Source organism: Zalophus californianus, chromosome 15 (genome assembly GCF_009762305.2).
Source record: "Zalophus californianus isolate mZalCal1 chromosome 15, mZalCal1.pri.v2, whole genome shotgun sequence".
NCBI classification, from domain to species: Eukaryota; Metazoa; Chordata; class Mammalia; order Carnivora; family Otariidae; genus Zalophus; species Zalophus californianus.
The window spans coordinates 78,433,134-78,449,924 of NC_045609.1; positions in this window are offsets into that span (position 1 = coordinate 78,433,134).

A 16,791-nucleotide genomic window follows, 5' to 3' on the forward strand; every position below is an offset into this window, starting at 1 on the left:
AATGGGGTTTGTAGTCTATCTGGAAACTTCGAGCATCTTTTTCCACATTTGTTTTTATCATTGGTGTTTATGTCGTGGAGGGCTTATTGAGGGTTCTTTGCTTATGGGAGTTTGTAATATCGGGAGCCTTTATTCACGTGGAGATTGTTAGATCTCCTAGCAGGGCTGAAGGGGGTATGTTCTTGGCCCTAGGGCTTTCTTGAAGCTCTTTAAAAAAAAAAAAAAAATCCCAAAGCTCCTCAAACCCTTAAAAATAGCTCCTTATCAAAACCTCAATGAGATACCACTCACCCCAGTCAGAATGGCTAAAATTAACAAGTCAGGAAACGACAGATGTTGGCGGGGATGCGGAGAAAGGGGAACCCTCCTACACTGCTGGTGGGAAGGCAAGCTGGTGCAACCACTCTGGAAAACAGTATGGAGGTTCCTCAAACAGTTGAAAATAGAGCTACCATACGATCCAGCAATTGCACTACTGGGTATTTACCCCAAAGATACAAATGTAGGGATCCGAAGGGGTACGTGCACCCCAATGTTTATAGCAGCAATGTCCACAATAGCCAAACTGTGGAAAGAGCCAAGATGTCCATCGACAGATGAATGGCTAAAGAAGATGTGGTGTATATACACAATGGAATATCATGCAGCCATCAAAAGGAATGAGATCTTGCCATTTGCAACGACGTGCATGGAACTGGAGGGTGTTATGCTGAGTGCAATAAGTCAATCAGAGAAAGACATGTATCCTATGACCTCACTGATATGAGGAATTCTTAATCTCAGGAAACAAACTGAGGGTTGCTGGAGTGGGGGTGGGGTGGGAGGGATGGGGTGGCTGGGTGATAGACATTGGGGAGGGTATGTGCTATGGTGAGTGCTGTGAATTGTGCAAGACTGTTGAGTCGCAGATCTGTACTTCTGCGACAAATAATGCAACATATGTTAAGAAAAAAGAAAAAGAAGAAAATAGCAGGAGGGGAAGAATGAGGGGGAGTAAGTCAGAGGGGGAGACGAACCATGAGAGACGATGGACTCTGAAAAACAAACTGAGGGTTCTAGAGGGGAGGAGGGTGGGGAGATGGGTTAGCCTGGTGATGGGTATTCAAGGGGGCACGTTCTGCATGGAGCACTGGGTGTTATGCACAAACAATGAATCATGGAACACTACATCAAGAACTAATGATGTAATATATGGTGATTAACATAACAATAAAAAATAAAAATAAAAAAAATAGCTCCTTATCATGTTTAAAGTACATACACACATCCACAGGCCACCATAATTGGCCTGATTCTGCTCGCATACTTCAGGTGACTTCCACTACCAGAGGCTGGTATCTGGGGGGATCTCATCCTTTATGGATTTGGAATTGGCCTCCCTATAGCTTCTGCCCATTTATCTTGGTTTTATCCTTTGGCACCACAGTAAATAAAGAAGTTTGGTCCTTCTGTCAAGATGATGGCTCTTGGTCTCTGTCTTCCCTGATGAAGCCAGCCCAGCTGGCTTCAGAAGACACCTGTGCTTCAAATCAGAGGGACAGTTTTCTAAATAAACTATCGAGGAAGGAAAAGCACTCATGTATCTACCACAAATCACTCACCATATTCTCCTATAGAATCCAGAATACCAAGGCTTGCCAGTGTCTTATCTTCTTGTGTTTCTGTTTAAATTCTTCTTTAGCCCATCAGTGGATTCCTTAGAAGGCTGGAATGTCAGAGCGAGGAGAGATCATAGAGCCCATTTTACAGGGAAGGGACACTGAAGCACATACACCAAATATCTTGTCCAAAGTCATACCTTCAGGAGTCAGCAAAGCTGGAAACAGAATCCAGGCCCTCAGCTCCCAGACCCAGGGTTTTTCTATACCTCCTATTGCCTTCTCATCAATAAAAATGGCATGGGTCCAGAATTGTATATGGCATCGGGTAGAGAATTTTCCCCTGTACCTATGATGATCATATTTCCTGAACCAAAAGCAGGGGCACATTGACAAATATGAGTGAGCTTGGGGAGGCCATGCAGAATATTTGACACTGGAATTCCTCCCCCTCCAAAACTGGGGTATGTACTCATGCTGTAGGAATAAGAGAAAAAACTATACCTTCCCTACATACCTCAAAGGATTGGTGTAAGGAGTAAGGAGAGGATACATATAAGAAAAGGGGAGATAAAACTCGAAGCAAGAAACATTTCCCATACCTGACTGCTCAGCTGCTCTTCTCACTCAGTCCTTGCACCCAGAACAGTCTCCTCCTGTCCATCCATTTTCACATATTCAGATTGTAGAATTTAGATCAAATGCCAGGGCAGTTTTGGAGTCAATGCGACCTGGATTCAAATCTTTGTTCTGCTTTTTAATAGTTATAAGACCTAGCACACGTTCCCTCTCTGAGACCCGGCTTTCTCATCTACAAAATGGAGATGATAACTATTGCTTTTAAGAATTAAATGAGCAAATACAAAATTCACTGAGTTTATATTGTGACTCCCTTCAGTGGATTACATTCCTACTTCGTTAGCAGCCCATACACAAATCACACCAACGTGGGAACAGCTGTCTATTTTTTCAGCTGTGTATTTGTAATTTTGGTTCAGTCCCTGCCTTCAGACTGTCTCCCCCTTGGAGAGATAGTACCATCTGAGTCAGCATGGTAAGGATAAGGGTAGGCAGAAGGGAATGGAAAAAAAAAAATTGAATGAGGGGAAAAAACTGAATAAAAAAGTTCAACTCTGTATCCCCAATGCCAACCACACAGTAGGCACTTAATAAATGTTTCTTACAGTCACTGAATGAAAACTAAAAATTAAATGTATAATGCCAAAGGGGAATACAGGGGTGGGGAGGAGGCAGGCAGATGCAGAGAAGATGAGGCAATTGAGCTGAAATTTTAAGGCTAAGCGAGCCAACTCCAGTAGGATGGTTGGGACAGAATGAGGAAGCAGGGAGAGTCGCAGGGATGAGTCCTAGAAACTTCTGCATACAAGGGTAAGGGTGGGTAATGAAAATATATACAGCCTTCGTGAATGTGTAATCCACACATTCACACCGGACCTTGTGGTCAGAAGGGCACCATGCTTGCTCTAACACTTTGTGGTCGCCATCTTGCAATTCTTAATACCTTTTGAGTAACGGGTCCCACATCGTCCTTTTACACTGAATCCTGTAGATTATGTAGATGGCTCTGAATATACAACAGTGTTCTCACCACTAATAGTAGGTCAGAAAACCTACTAATTCAAATGTCTGAGATGTTAATCAGCCTAGTCAGCCCCAGCTTGAGTAATTGATTGAAGTAATGCCCAGAAATGAGACCTTCAACTATGAAGGGGAGAAGGATCATGGACAAGTGGAGAAAAAGCAATTTGAATCTGATTTGCCTGGAGAGCCCCCTTTATGCAGGAAAACAGTTTATACCAGGTGACAACTAAGCTGTTTACTATAAGCCAGGGATAAAGCAGAAATCCCTGTCATGGGATAAAAGCCACAAGGTTAGTTTATTGGTGACATTCCAAGGAGCATTAAAAGGAAGCTCACTCAAATGCACGGGATCCAAGGGGTTAACTTTTTTACCTACAGAACAGTAGGGTCACAAAGAAGTTTTACATTGAACAAAACATATATATACAATATGACAGCAAGGGGGGCCAGCTTTCAAGTCTCTGTGTAAACATCACAGCTGACTTTGGAGTTCTGGAACTCTTACTCCTAAAAACCTTATATTTTATTTTCAAATGGCATCCCCCCCTGCCAAGAAGTTACATTTTTTCCCCTTCTTTAAATAAGCAGCAAGGGTAATGGCATGATGAACAAATTTCATTTCTTCTGTTCAGCTTTTCCATCCTGAGCACAGCCTCCGCGAGGCCAGATGGCACCAAAGCAATTGCTAGTAAGTCAATACATCTGGCGACATTCCTGAAATGACAACTCTGATGGAGCAACGTCCAGCTCCTACACAAAGGCTCTTTTCAGAACATTTCCACTGGTACTTGTCTGCTATAAGCAGAACCTAATGTGTGAAAACAAAATAAAAGCGAGCCCTTTCACCGCCTGGTTCATTTTCGCTGCTTTTATTAACGCCACGCTATGCCTGCGCCACTTCTGCACCTCGACCTGAAACCAACGGGCATTCTGCGCCTGGTGCGGAAAGCTCTGCGCCATGCATGGCCTCCGCAGGGCTGGCTGCGCTGGAATTGCTGAGAGTTCCAAGCAGACTACGATGACCTCATTGGTCTTCACACTATAAGCTTGAAGCTCAGTTAGGGAATTATCCGTGGAGAAGAACCAGTGAGAGAGGGGAGCTTGGGAAGGAACTAGAACCTGTCCCCATGCCAATCTTTTCACCAGTAGACTTTATGAGTTAGGCCTTAGGGGTGACTTCTGACCTTCGGTGGACAACAATCTGTTAGGGAGCTGCTAACAAGAACTGAGGCAATATGGCCGGGGAGTGAGGGAAAAGGTCTGCTGGAATCTAGGGGTTTGTAAAACTTACAGTCACCTCCAGAAAATCATTTAGCCAAGTCTACCCCATTCAACCTACTTTCAGCACCATCTTCAAGTGAGGCCTCAACCTGGTATGGAAGCGGTCATCTGGTCTACCTCTTTAGCCAACTGTTTTTTCATCATTTCATTCAACTAAAATTTATTGAGTGCCAAGTAGGTGTTAGACTCCAGGATACAGTAACAAGCAAGACAGACATGGCTTCCATTCTTGGACGTTTATGATCTACTAGGAGACAGGTAATAAACAAGAAAACATAGGAATATACTAGATCGTTCTGGTAGGGATAAGTATAATGAAGAAAATAGAGGGATATAATAGAGAGTGAATAGGGTGTTAAGGTAGGTGGTTTTAGATAAGAAAGTCAGGGAAGGTCTCAGACTTGAGCCTAAAGGACAATTAGGAGCCACCCAGCCACGCAAAGATCCGAGCAAAGAGCCATTCAGCCTGAGCTGTTTGCCTCAAGCAGAAACCCTAAGGAGGGAATGCTTGGCTCAAAGAACAGGGGGGCATAATGAACCAGAGAAGACAGCTAGACAAGATGTCAAAGAGGAAGCCAATGGCTTTGTTGGCCATGGAAAGGAGTTTAGATGTTCCTCTGAGTCCATGGTTCTCAAAGGAGGCTATTTTGTCCCCACAGGACATTTGGCAATATCTGGAGACAATCTTGGTTCTCACGATTATGGGGTTGAGGAGAGGTTGGTGCTCCTGGCATCTAGCAGATAGAGACCAGAAATACTGCTAAACATCCTATAATGTACAGGACAGCCCCCACAACAAAAAATTATCTGGCCCAAAATGTCAATAATGCTGACATTCAGAAACCCTGCTACAAGTGTAGTGGGAAAGCAATGGAAAGATTCAATCAGAGAAGAGGCATGATATTACACAAAGAAAATTCTAGAAAGCAAAATGTGACGTGAAACTCATCACCAATCACCTTGAAATGTTAACTTGCTGAAGAGAACATTTGTTCGTATTCTGGAAGAAAGCCTATAAACATCTTGGTGCCACGTTCCCACTCCCAAAAAGTCCCCAAGCACAGGCACCACCAAAAACCCAACTTCCTGGGATGGCAGCCAGCTTGGCATCACTTCATTTCTTGGCCCCACTGGCCATGTTCCTCTGGCAAATGTGGATTGTGTTCTCAATTCTAAGTGACATCTGAGCTCCACACAGGGTGTCTAAAACTGCTGAAAATGTAAATGGCCAAGATACTCTTTCAGGTTTACAACTTGGTTCCGGGGATGGACTCAGATGCCCTGGTAATAATTCACAGGCAGGAAGTCTGTCTCCAGGATTGAATGAGGAGTTAAAAACTCTGCCAATGGCCAGCCACTTAGTAAAAGGTGGCAAGAATCCCTCTGAAATGTAGTGAACACAAATGATGTTCCATTCCTTTCTTCATTTAGATGAATGATTTAGAATCATTCAACATCACCAGGACCTATTAATCAACTGAGGTGAAGATAATAAATGGCGTTTTCCATCATGCTATGTGAATTTCCCTCTCTGGCTATTAATCTTCTACCAGATCCTTCCAAGCTAACTCTACTCTGCTCTACCTCTTTTAGTCCTTATTTCCTCCATCATAAAATATGGAAAAACGTGTCCTTCGCATACTTGCTAATATATTGTTACAAAGCCACTGTTTAATCATTTTATCTTCGATAGTCCATCACCCACAACTAGATTATAAACTCCATAGAAGTAGAAACAGTATCTGGCCATCATTGAAATGCTTTCTATCGAGCTGTGTTCCCCATACCATCCCCTTTCCTCCAGTTTTGCAGTGAAAGGGTTAAACTCTTTGTATAATACAGATTTGTTTGGTTAATATGAAGCGCTTCTCTCTCTGAAGTCAAACCCTGGAAGAATGTACTAAAGCGTGTGGGGTATATAGCATCTTAGCAATAAATGAAAAACATATTCAAAACTCCTAGCTATTGGAGATTTGGATTATGGGTCCAGCAACACTGAATCTATGGTGTAAAAATACAGACATACATACATTACAGCTGACAGTAAGTTAGGATGCTATCTGAAAGTCAAGAATGCAGGACTTGTAATGTTCTTATTCAAGTTTCACTAAATGCAGGTTTCCTCAACACATCCCAGCCATTTCACAGAAATATTTAAGGTTATTTTTGAGTGCCACCACACTCCCAGTCTAAAAGGTGCCAACTATGGCAGACTATTCGAGAACAATTTGTGAATACCTAACAAAGTGGAAGATGTGCTTCCTTACACATTCTACACACCTGAATTCCAGCTCCATAGACAATCTCACACACGTGCCCTGCCATGTACCTTGTACGAGGCTGTCCGCTATACCTCTGCATGGGTGGAAACCACCAAACTATCCCTCGGGAAGCATACGGGTAAATAAACTATGTTTTAATCATATAATAGAATTCCACTTAGCAATTTCAATGAACAAGATTTATGTCTATCAACACCATTCTGATAAAATTTAAAAATTTTAAAGTACATATTTATTGTTATGGATACCTACACATGTGGTTAAGAACATACAAATACAGACAAAAGAATGACCTACATCAAGTTCACGACATAACTGTAGTCTATAGGCGTGAATAATAGTAGCAGCCATATTAATACTAAAAAACAGCTGACATTTATTTAATGTGTCAGCTGGAAGGGTAGATGGAGAAAGGACCAACCTTCAACTACATCTGTGACATGTTCTTTCTTTAGTTCTTTTTAATGGGATCTGAAGCTAATTTGATAATATTTACTTTTGATGTTGACATAGAAGTAACTGTGTTATTGTTTCCTGTGCTCTTTTATCTTTTGAAAGGAGTAAGAAAGTTTGCAAGTGTTTTAAAGCTCCAACTAAAGCCAAGTTCGAAAGTTGTTTTCCCATCCTAGAACAAAGACAATGTCTCTACTGACTAGAATTTCTACTTTCTTAGTCCCCTCAGCCCCATATTCCATAACTGACCATATTTACCCCAGCCTACCAGTTCTACCTGAAAACTAATCCAGAAAACTTCATCATCAATTCTGAACATGCTTAGCCTACAAAATAAGTGATTCATGGGAACGAGATCTGAGAAGACACAAAACCTGGGTTCCCTTTGACTTTTTAAAACCAGAGCAAGCAAAAACTCCCTCCAAAGATGTAAAACCGTGGTCCTGACACCGTGGTGAATAATCATCCCACCTGGCCCACGTGTTTTGCCTTCATTAAGCATGTGAACCACATGTCAGCTGGGGATGGTCCTATAACTATCCCTCTACGACAAGTGGGAAAACTGAGGCACAGAGAGGTTAAGTCCCCTGTCCAGGGTCACATAGCTGGTAATACTAGCAAAATCCTACTGATGATTCTATCAAGATGTTAGCCACAAAATCCCTCATCCCTTCCATTTGCTGAGCTATAACCAGATAGGATGAGCTGTTAACTAAGTTCTTTATGTTTTAATCTATCAGGATATTACAGAAAGTAAGCCACAACTAAGTTTTCAGCTCTGAGTTCTGAGTTTTAGCATACTGACACTGACCCAACCGTCCAGCTAGTGTTTGATGCTCAGGTTAATTTTCCTCACAATCCACTCCACACATGGGTCTAGATTGACACAGGTTAGGCTCTGTGGCTCAGTGCAGGGCAGGACAGAGGCCAGCTCCACTCCAAAGCACCAGAAGGGGTAGTAGAAACGACCCCAGGAAGGGAAGGAATTCCAACTTTTAGTCCAGATGGTGCCAACTTTTTTACATCTATAACCCACTGGAACGGCCCCAATAGTAGCCAGATCACATCCAAATACTATGGCTCCACATGAGGACCGGATAAGGAACCAAACCTGGGCTGCCCCACACTCTGGTCTTAAAAACAGTAAGAATAGGTACCATTTATTGGGCCCCTGATAGGTCTCAGGCACTGTACCAGGTATATCCCTGACCTTAGCTCCCTAATCATAGAAAGCCTGCAAGTTTGCCATCATTATCTTCATGTCACAGAGGAAAAATTGCAGCTCGGAAGTTTAAATAATTTGCAGAGCCTCACAGTGGCAGAGCTGGGCTTCAAACCAGTTGCTCTATTCCAAATCCATGCTCCTTCCCCTACATCCAACTGCCTCTTCTCTGTGAGGTACTGGGTCAAATAGTATCCCCCCAAAATGATAAGTCCAAGTCCCAACTCCTGGTACCTAGGAATATGACCTTATTTGGAAATAGTCTTTGCAGCTGTAATTAAGTTAAGGATCTCCAGATGAGCTCACACCAGATTTAGGGTGTCCAAATGCAATAGACTAACTCCAGTGACTGGTGTCCCTATAAGAGAAAGGAGGGGGAGATCTGACACAGACAGGGGAGGCGGCCACGTGATGACAGAAACAGATTGCGGGGGTGCTGCCACAAGCCAGGAACACCTGGGGGCCACCAGAAGCTGCCAGAGAATCATGCAACAGAGTCTCCCTCAGAACCCCCACAAGGAGCCAATCCTGCCTACACCTTGATGGTGGATTTCTGGGCCCTACAACTGTGAGAGAATGAATTTTTTGTTGTTTAAAGCCACTGAACTTGTGGTGATTTGTTGCAGCAGCCCCAGGAAACTGACACGAAACTGTTACGGCCTGGAACCTTATACATTTCATCACAAAGTCCTGCCAACAACCACTGAAAGCAGCGTGAGGCTGGACACTAAGTCCCAGCTGGCTCTTCATAGGAATGCCAATAATTTTGCTCCTTAGACTCTGGAAGGCAAGGGAGAGCACAACAGAAAGTGCATTTCTCAAAGAGCTTGCAATTTCTACACAAGAGAGTTATGTGTTGGTGTAGTTTGGGGCTCTGTTTCCAAGGACCAGACAACTGACACAGGGAGAGTCTGATTTAGGAACCCAGCTGCTAAGGTTCAACACCAACACGTACAGATCTCCACCCCACACCAAAAGAGGGGGAGATACACTGATTTGCAAGCATTACAACACTTTCCTCATGCCACATTCTCAAATTTTCAGTCCTATTTGCAGTACTTTCAGACAGCCTTTGAATTCCAGCAAATCCGCATGGTTAAACATCATAGCTTTGTGGTGAGCTCCATGCTGTCAAAAGAAAGAAAATGCAAGAGGAGTCTGATTTCCATGGTCCGACTGAGTGGCCCACTTGGATTTAGCTCCTAAGAAAACATTTCAAGGCATCCGAAGCTCTTCTTCCACTATGGCCTGAGTAATCTCCACAATGACCGTTATCATCCTCCTGTGGAATAAGGGATTGTGGGGCCAGCTTGCTCGAGCAAGTCAACAGAAACGGGCTCGGCAGTGACCACTGTCACTTGTCATAACAGCAGATTACACTTCCATAGTCTAAACACTTTGAAAATTAGTGTCTTCTCGACATTTTCTCACATCCTTAATGAAGTGTCAGGTCATTAAGGGAGGGAATCTTTAATGATGTTCAAGCCGTGGACCATATTTTTGCACCCAAAATAGACCTCGGGTGAGGTTTTCCACAGGAGATCAAAAACCTCATGTTTTTGATCAAACATGTTATCAAAAGATATTTCACTTACATCTCAAAAACCCAGAGATGCAATGTTTTTCCCTGAAACTCCAGAAAACAAAATCTTCCATATCAAATGTTAGATGGATCCTTATATTAAATGTGTGTGGCTTTTTTTTTTTTTTTTTAAGATTTTATTTACTTGACAGCAAGAGACACAGCGAGAGAGGGAACACAAGCAGGGGGAGTGGGAGAGGGAGAAGCAGGTCTCCCCTCGGAGCAGGGAGCCCGACGCGGGGCTCGATCCCAGGACCCTGGGATCATGATCTGAGCCGAAGGCAGACGCTTAACGACTGAGCCACCCAGGCGCCCCAAATGTGTGTGGCTTTCTAGAATGCTCTGCATGCATTAGGACACACCTAGTGCTCCTCCTTGTTCTACAGCCCTTAAGGCTTTCACAGCTGACATGAGTGGCCCAAACTAATTCTCTTTAGAGTCCAGGGCCTTCCTCCTCGGGGCCCTCCCACATCCCCACACAAATCTCTGCTGAATTCACCCTCCCACCATCTAGAATCCACCAAGAGAGTACGGTTACTTCTCTGGGTTTATCTGATGAATGCCGTGAGCAGTGATGGTGGACTACTTCTCCGTCCCCATTCCCACACTCCAAAGTTCAGAGAACGGCTTGGGTGGGCTGTGGGATTCCAGAGGATCTTAACCTGAATCCACAGAATTCACAGGGTGTGTGAACTCAGATGGGAAAAACGGTACATCTCTATCTTCCTGACCTCTAACCAAAATTTGTCATTTCCTGCAATTATGAAGGTGGGCAACACACCATTGTCATAGTAGTTAAGAATAGATATCAAAAATATTCCAAATCACATTAAAGTTGTTGCCGGTCTCACTGGGCACCTGGGTGGCTCAGTCATTTAAGCGTCTGCCTTCGGCTTAGGTCATGATCCCAGGGTCCTGGGATTAAGGCCCGCATCGGGCTCCCTGCTCCGCGGGAAGCCTGCTTCTCCCTCTCCCACTGTGTCTCTCTCTGTCAAATAAATAAATAAAATCTTAAAAAAAAAAAAAAGTTGTTGCAGGTCTCAAAATGTTATTTACACTCATCACTATTGCAAAATTGCATTAATGAGTAGACCTGCCTCTAGTTCTTATTATTCAGTGCCTTAATTAAAAGTACATATATTATTTTAATGAGTCTGGTAATTTTACTTTGGTATAATCAGTTTCCCTTATGATCCTGTGCACTTTGTTTCATGCATTCAAGAACATTATTCTGAGATTGCCAAAGGGGGTCCATGCACAAAATTAGGAACCCCCTCACCAAATAGACCCTCAAGCCCAACTCAGCAGTGTAGGCATCACACACCTTTTAGGATCCCTGCTTCGCCCCACTGGATTCTCTGGGGAAATATTTCTCCCTGGCCCCTCCTTTGCTCTCAGAATCACCCTGTCCCTCTGCAGCATCTCCTGCCCAGCCAGTAAGACATGCTATGCTCCCTCCCCATCTCCTGATCCCACAATGATCCTAGCATTCTGCTCCCTATTGTTTGTAGCATTAAAAATATCTAGTTTTTTTAATTTTCCAAATATAAATTATAATATTGAATGTGCTCTTTAATTTTTTAAAGACTATTTATTTGAGAGAGAGAGAGAGAAAGTGTGTGTGTGAGAGAGCGATTGAGCATGAGCAGGGGGAGGGGCAGAAGGAGAGTAAGACTCCCCGCTGAGCAGAGAGCCCAATGCCGGGCTCCATCTCAGGACCCTGGGACCATGATCTGAGCCAAAGGCAGATGCTCAATAGACTGAGCCACCCAGGCGGCCCGAATGTGCTTTTTTAAAACCATGGCTACGTCTACCTCCCAGAGATTCTGGTACAGCCTCCAGTCCCTGTTATCTTCAGGGCCTTCCAAACCTACCATGCCCCCCGCCCCACATCAGGGGGCCCCTCCCGGTCACCCACATCCCTTCCATGAGTCTCCGTTCTGCTTCCCCTGCAGGCCCCCGAGATGCCCACCAGAGCCACCTCAGACTTCCGCCCCGCTGAGCTCTACCACTCCAGGTTACTACGCCCTCCGGCCAGTGCTCTTGTTCATCCCATAATCTCACTCAAATACCCCCCACAGAACAGAGACTGCTCCTGCTGGGGGGAAGGACTTCTAAAAGTCACACGGCATCACCCTTGCTGTGCACCCACACTTTCCCATACCTGCTTCCCAGAGTCTAGACTCAGCATCCTCTGTGCCTTTTCCACCTGAGCCTCAAGCTCCCTACACACTGCCTGGCAAAGTTACACCTTCCTCCAAAGCCTGACTCCCATATCCACTGTTCCCACCCCACCCCCCATTTCCCAGTCGGAATGAATCTCTCCTTCTCCCAAGCCCCCTTCCTGCATTGGGCATACCTTCCTTCTAGCACCTCTAAGGCTGCCTGGCTTCATACACCAGAATCACAACGGAAGTCAAATACCTTCCCTCAGCTCTGTGCATTGAATAACAAGCACATATACGAATTCAAAGAAAAAGAAGACAATGCAGGGAATCCACCTGCTGGTCTGCCCACCAGGCACGCACATCTCAGGGGGAGACATATGCATCTGCTGCTCATACATACATTCCTTTTGTCCTGTGGGCACCTTCCCTCTCTGGGAATCATCCTCACATTTAAGGACCCATACCTTCAGAACCACATGGCCCCAGACACAAGCCAACTTCTCTAGGGGGAGTATAAGTGAAGGAATGGAATCTACTCTGGAGCTAGAGGACATGCAGGCTGAGGGGTATTTGTTGAAATGACACTTAGCTCTGTCATCCTTTGACTTTATGTAGTCTGTGGACTAACTTTAGAACCGCACCTGCTTTTGTGACGTAGCTCCCTCTTTTTTTTTTTTTTTTTTTTTTTTGACAGAGAGAGACACAGCGAGAGCAGGAACACAAGCAGGGGCAGTGGGAGAGGGAGAAGCAGGCTTCCCGCAGAGCAGGGAGCCCGATGCGGGACTCGATCCCAGGACCCTGGGGTCATGACCTGAGCTGAAGGCAGACGCTGAACGACTGAGCCACCCAGGCGCCCCGTTCCCTCTCTTATCTATTTGCCTCCACCCAGGCGCCCCGTTCCCTCTCTTATCTATTTGCCTCCACCCCTCGACTCAGTCCCAAGAGCACAGCAATGTGTCATTCATCCATCTGTCCCCAATAGGGCTCAGCACCAAACTGAGCAAACGGATCAAAGATATAAACATTATCCATTGAATAAACCATAATATTATTTAACTCATCTTTTCTGAACATGAGTATTGACCTCCTAAAAATACTTTGGATAATATACATTCTGATCAACAAAACTATCGGCTTTCTAAAATTCCCAACACTGACACTGAATTTTTTTTCCCCAGTATTATATGAAAAATTACAATTTCTTGATAAGCACACTGATCAAGTTGGTCCTGATGCCTCACTGGAAGTTTGAATTTATTGTCAAACGAGGTTCTCCTCTACCTGCCACCTGCCTTTAAAATGGCAGGTCCTCATTCGTCTCAAGCTTCTGGTCTAAAAGAAAAGCACACCAAATAACAATTACAATGAAATATCACTACATTAATTGCAAAAGGAAATGAGCTTTAAGCAAAGGGAGTGCTGCAGGCAATGAGTTGTCCTGCTGGGTTCTTAGCATTTCAAAGGACAAAACAGAAAATTGGAAAAGATCAATATCAAGGCAACAGTGCTCTGCAACAGTAATAAATAAAGATGTCTTTCAAGGCCCATTAACCACTAATCACATCTTGGATCAAAACGAGCAGAACAGCTCCCGGACTGTTTGAAGGAGCTGCCAATGGGCTCATCCTAAGAATCAAATGGGGGCAGTCCTGGGTTTGTTTCCTGTTGGAGAAACCTCCATTGTTTTGGTTGGTTAGGGGGGCTTGGAGCATCTTGTAGAGGGCCTAAATGTGTGCTCCACGGTGTGGACTGGATAGCCTCTTCCACCTACAATTACACAGTTCATATTAGTGCAGACTCCACAGACAGCAACAGCAAAGGGCAACAGGATAGATACCATTCCTGAAAAGAGCTTGCTGGCCGAACCAGGACGGATTACACAGTTGAGTTACACCTTCTATGGGGTTGCATTTCACAGACTTGAGCCACAGCCTCAAGCCTCATGGGTAAAGACTTTCTCAGCTTTGGGGATTAAAAATCTACACAGAAAAAAGGCATGCCTCTAGGGGAGGGTCCTCCAGCCCCAAGACAACCATTCAGTTGGTCCTAACAGCTGAAATTATTCAACAAACACATCCACAAACTTGCTTTCTGGTCTGGTGTGGTCTAGCCTGGCCACTCAGTGTGGTCATGGATCGGCAGCATCTGCCTCCTGTGGGAGTCTGTTAGAAATGCAGAATCTTGGGGCACCTGGGTGGCTCAGTCGGTGAAGCGCCTGCCTTCGGCTCAGGTCATGATCTCAGGGTCCTGGGATTGAGTCCCATTATCAGGCTCCCTGCTCAGCAGGGAGGCTGCTTCTCCCTCTCCTGCTGCTGCTCCCCCTGCTTGTGCTCACTCACGCACACCCTCTGTCAAATAGATAAATAAAATCTTAAAAAAAAAAATTGCAGAATCTCAGACCTCCCCTCTTCCCTGACCCAGATCTACTAAGTCACAATCTGCATGTTGACAAGATTCCTGAGTAATTTGCAGACACATTAAATTTGCAAAACATGATGCAGAACAGCTAACCTCATCACTGGCTGCATACGACAATCACCTGAGAAGTCTTGGTGGTAATTGTATAATATTGATGCCCAGGCTCTAATCCCAGAGGGTCTCGCTGGATTTGGGAAGGTGTAGGCATCAGTTAAAACTCACGTGCACGCGCGCATACACATACACACACACTCTGCCTGAAAGATAAGTCCAGACAAATATTTGCTGAATGAACCGCACAAATGACCTAACTGAACAATGCATTCAATCACCGAAACTCTGCCTCTGTCTGGCTTCCCTAATTTGATGAGGGAGGAAGCAGAAAATGATTGCGAGATTGAGAAGGGCTTTAAAAAACACTAGCTTTCAAGTGCTGAGATCAAAAAAAAAGAATGTTTTAAGAAAGAAAAGCTCAACATAAGTTCTCAGAGTTATAACCCCAGACTTAGAGACTGAAAGTTTTCTTTTTTTAATCTGTAAATCCTCCCTGTCTCAAGACAACTAATCACTGCCCCCTCTTTGCCTCAGTTTCTTGCCGACACAGAAGAGAACTCATGCATCTACGCCTAGGAACAAGTCCTACCAAAAAGCCTAACGTGCTTTCCAGTTCAGACAACTGTGGTCCTTTGGAGCTTGATGTCAGGCTTTGGAGCCTCTTGACAAATGAACATCTGTGGATCATATGCAATTGCTCACTGGGTATGTGAATAAGAAATGGTTATAAAAATCAGTTATAAATAATCGGGAGTGTGCTTCACCTGGCTAGCCAGGCTATTGCATGGATCTCATGAAACTGTGCAAACCACTTCCAATCTACCTGAGCATCTAAACTGACATTAAACACGGTTAGACTTGGTACAGGGAAAAGCTTTCTACCTATGATCCAAGCCTAGATGCAATTTTAAAAAAAAAATGGACAGATTTGTATAAATACAAGTTTAAAAAAGTGTTTATGGTATTATCTGTTATGCAAAGTCTACTGACAAACTGAGACAAAATACAATGTACAGCATCGACAAAGGGCTAATATCCTTATATATAAAGCCCTCTCAAAATCTGTGGGGCAAAGGAATAAAACACAATAGGAAAACATGGGAAACGACACGAACAGACAACTCACAAAAAAGACAGAACAATGACACGCAAATGAAAAAAATGTTCAAACTCACTTATAATTAGAGAAATTCAAATTAAAACATTCCCTAGATACCATTTCTCACTTGTCAAAATATGGCAACAGAGCCTATACAGGAGGCTGTGGGAAAATCAGCACTCTCCTGCACTCTCCTGCACTTCTGGTGGGAATGCAAATTGGTCAGACTCTCCTGGAGGGAAATTTGGCAATACCTAACAAAACTGCGTATGCGCTTCCCTTTCTACCCAGCAGTCCCACAGCTAGCGATCCACCTCGAAGATATACTTCCAACAGTATAAAAATGCATTTAAAAAAAGAATACATATGTATAAGGGCATGCATTGCGGTATCATTTATAATTGCAAAATATCGGAAGCAACCTAAATGCTAATACACAGGAGTAGCTGAATAGACTTGGTACATGCACTCACTGGAGTATTATGCAGTTTTTTTTTTTTTTAAAGAATAAAGGCAGGGACACCCGGGTGGCTCAGTTGGTTAAGCATCTGATGCTTGATTTTGGCTCAGGTCATGATTTTAGGGTCATGAGTGCGAGCCCCTTATCAGGCCCAGCACTAAGGGTGGAGCCTGCTTAAGATTCTCTCCCTCGGCTTGTGCAATGCTCTTCTGCCCCTCCCCCTGCTTGTGCCCATGCTCTTCTCCTTAAAAAAAAAAAAAAAAAAAAGAATGAATACATCTTCTGTATGGGCCGATTCCTAGGATGTAGGCAAACAAGGCACAAGCATACCTATAGTATGGCAACCATTGTATGAAAGAAAAAGGGGGGGTGTATTTTTTTTTCTAGGGCTGCTCTAACAAAATATCTCCAACTGGGTCGCTTTTAAACAACAGAAATGCATTGTCTCACAGTTCTGGAAGCCAGAAGTCCAAGATCAAGGTGTGGGCAGAGTTAGTTCCTTCTCAGGACCGCGAGGGAGAATCTGTTCCACGCCTCTCCCCTAGCATCTCTAGGAACCTTTGGTTTTCATT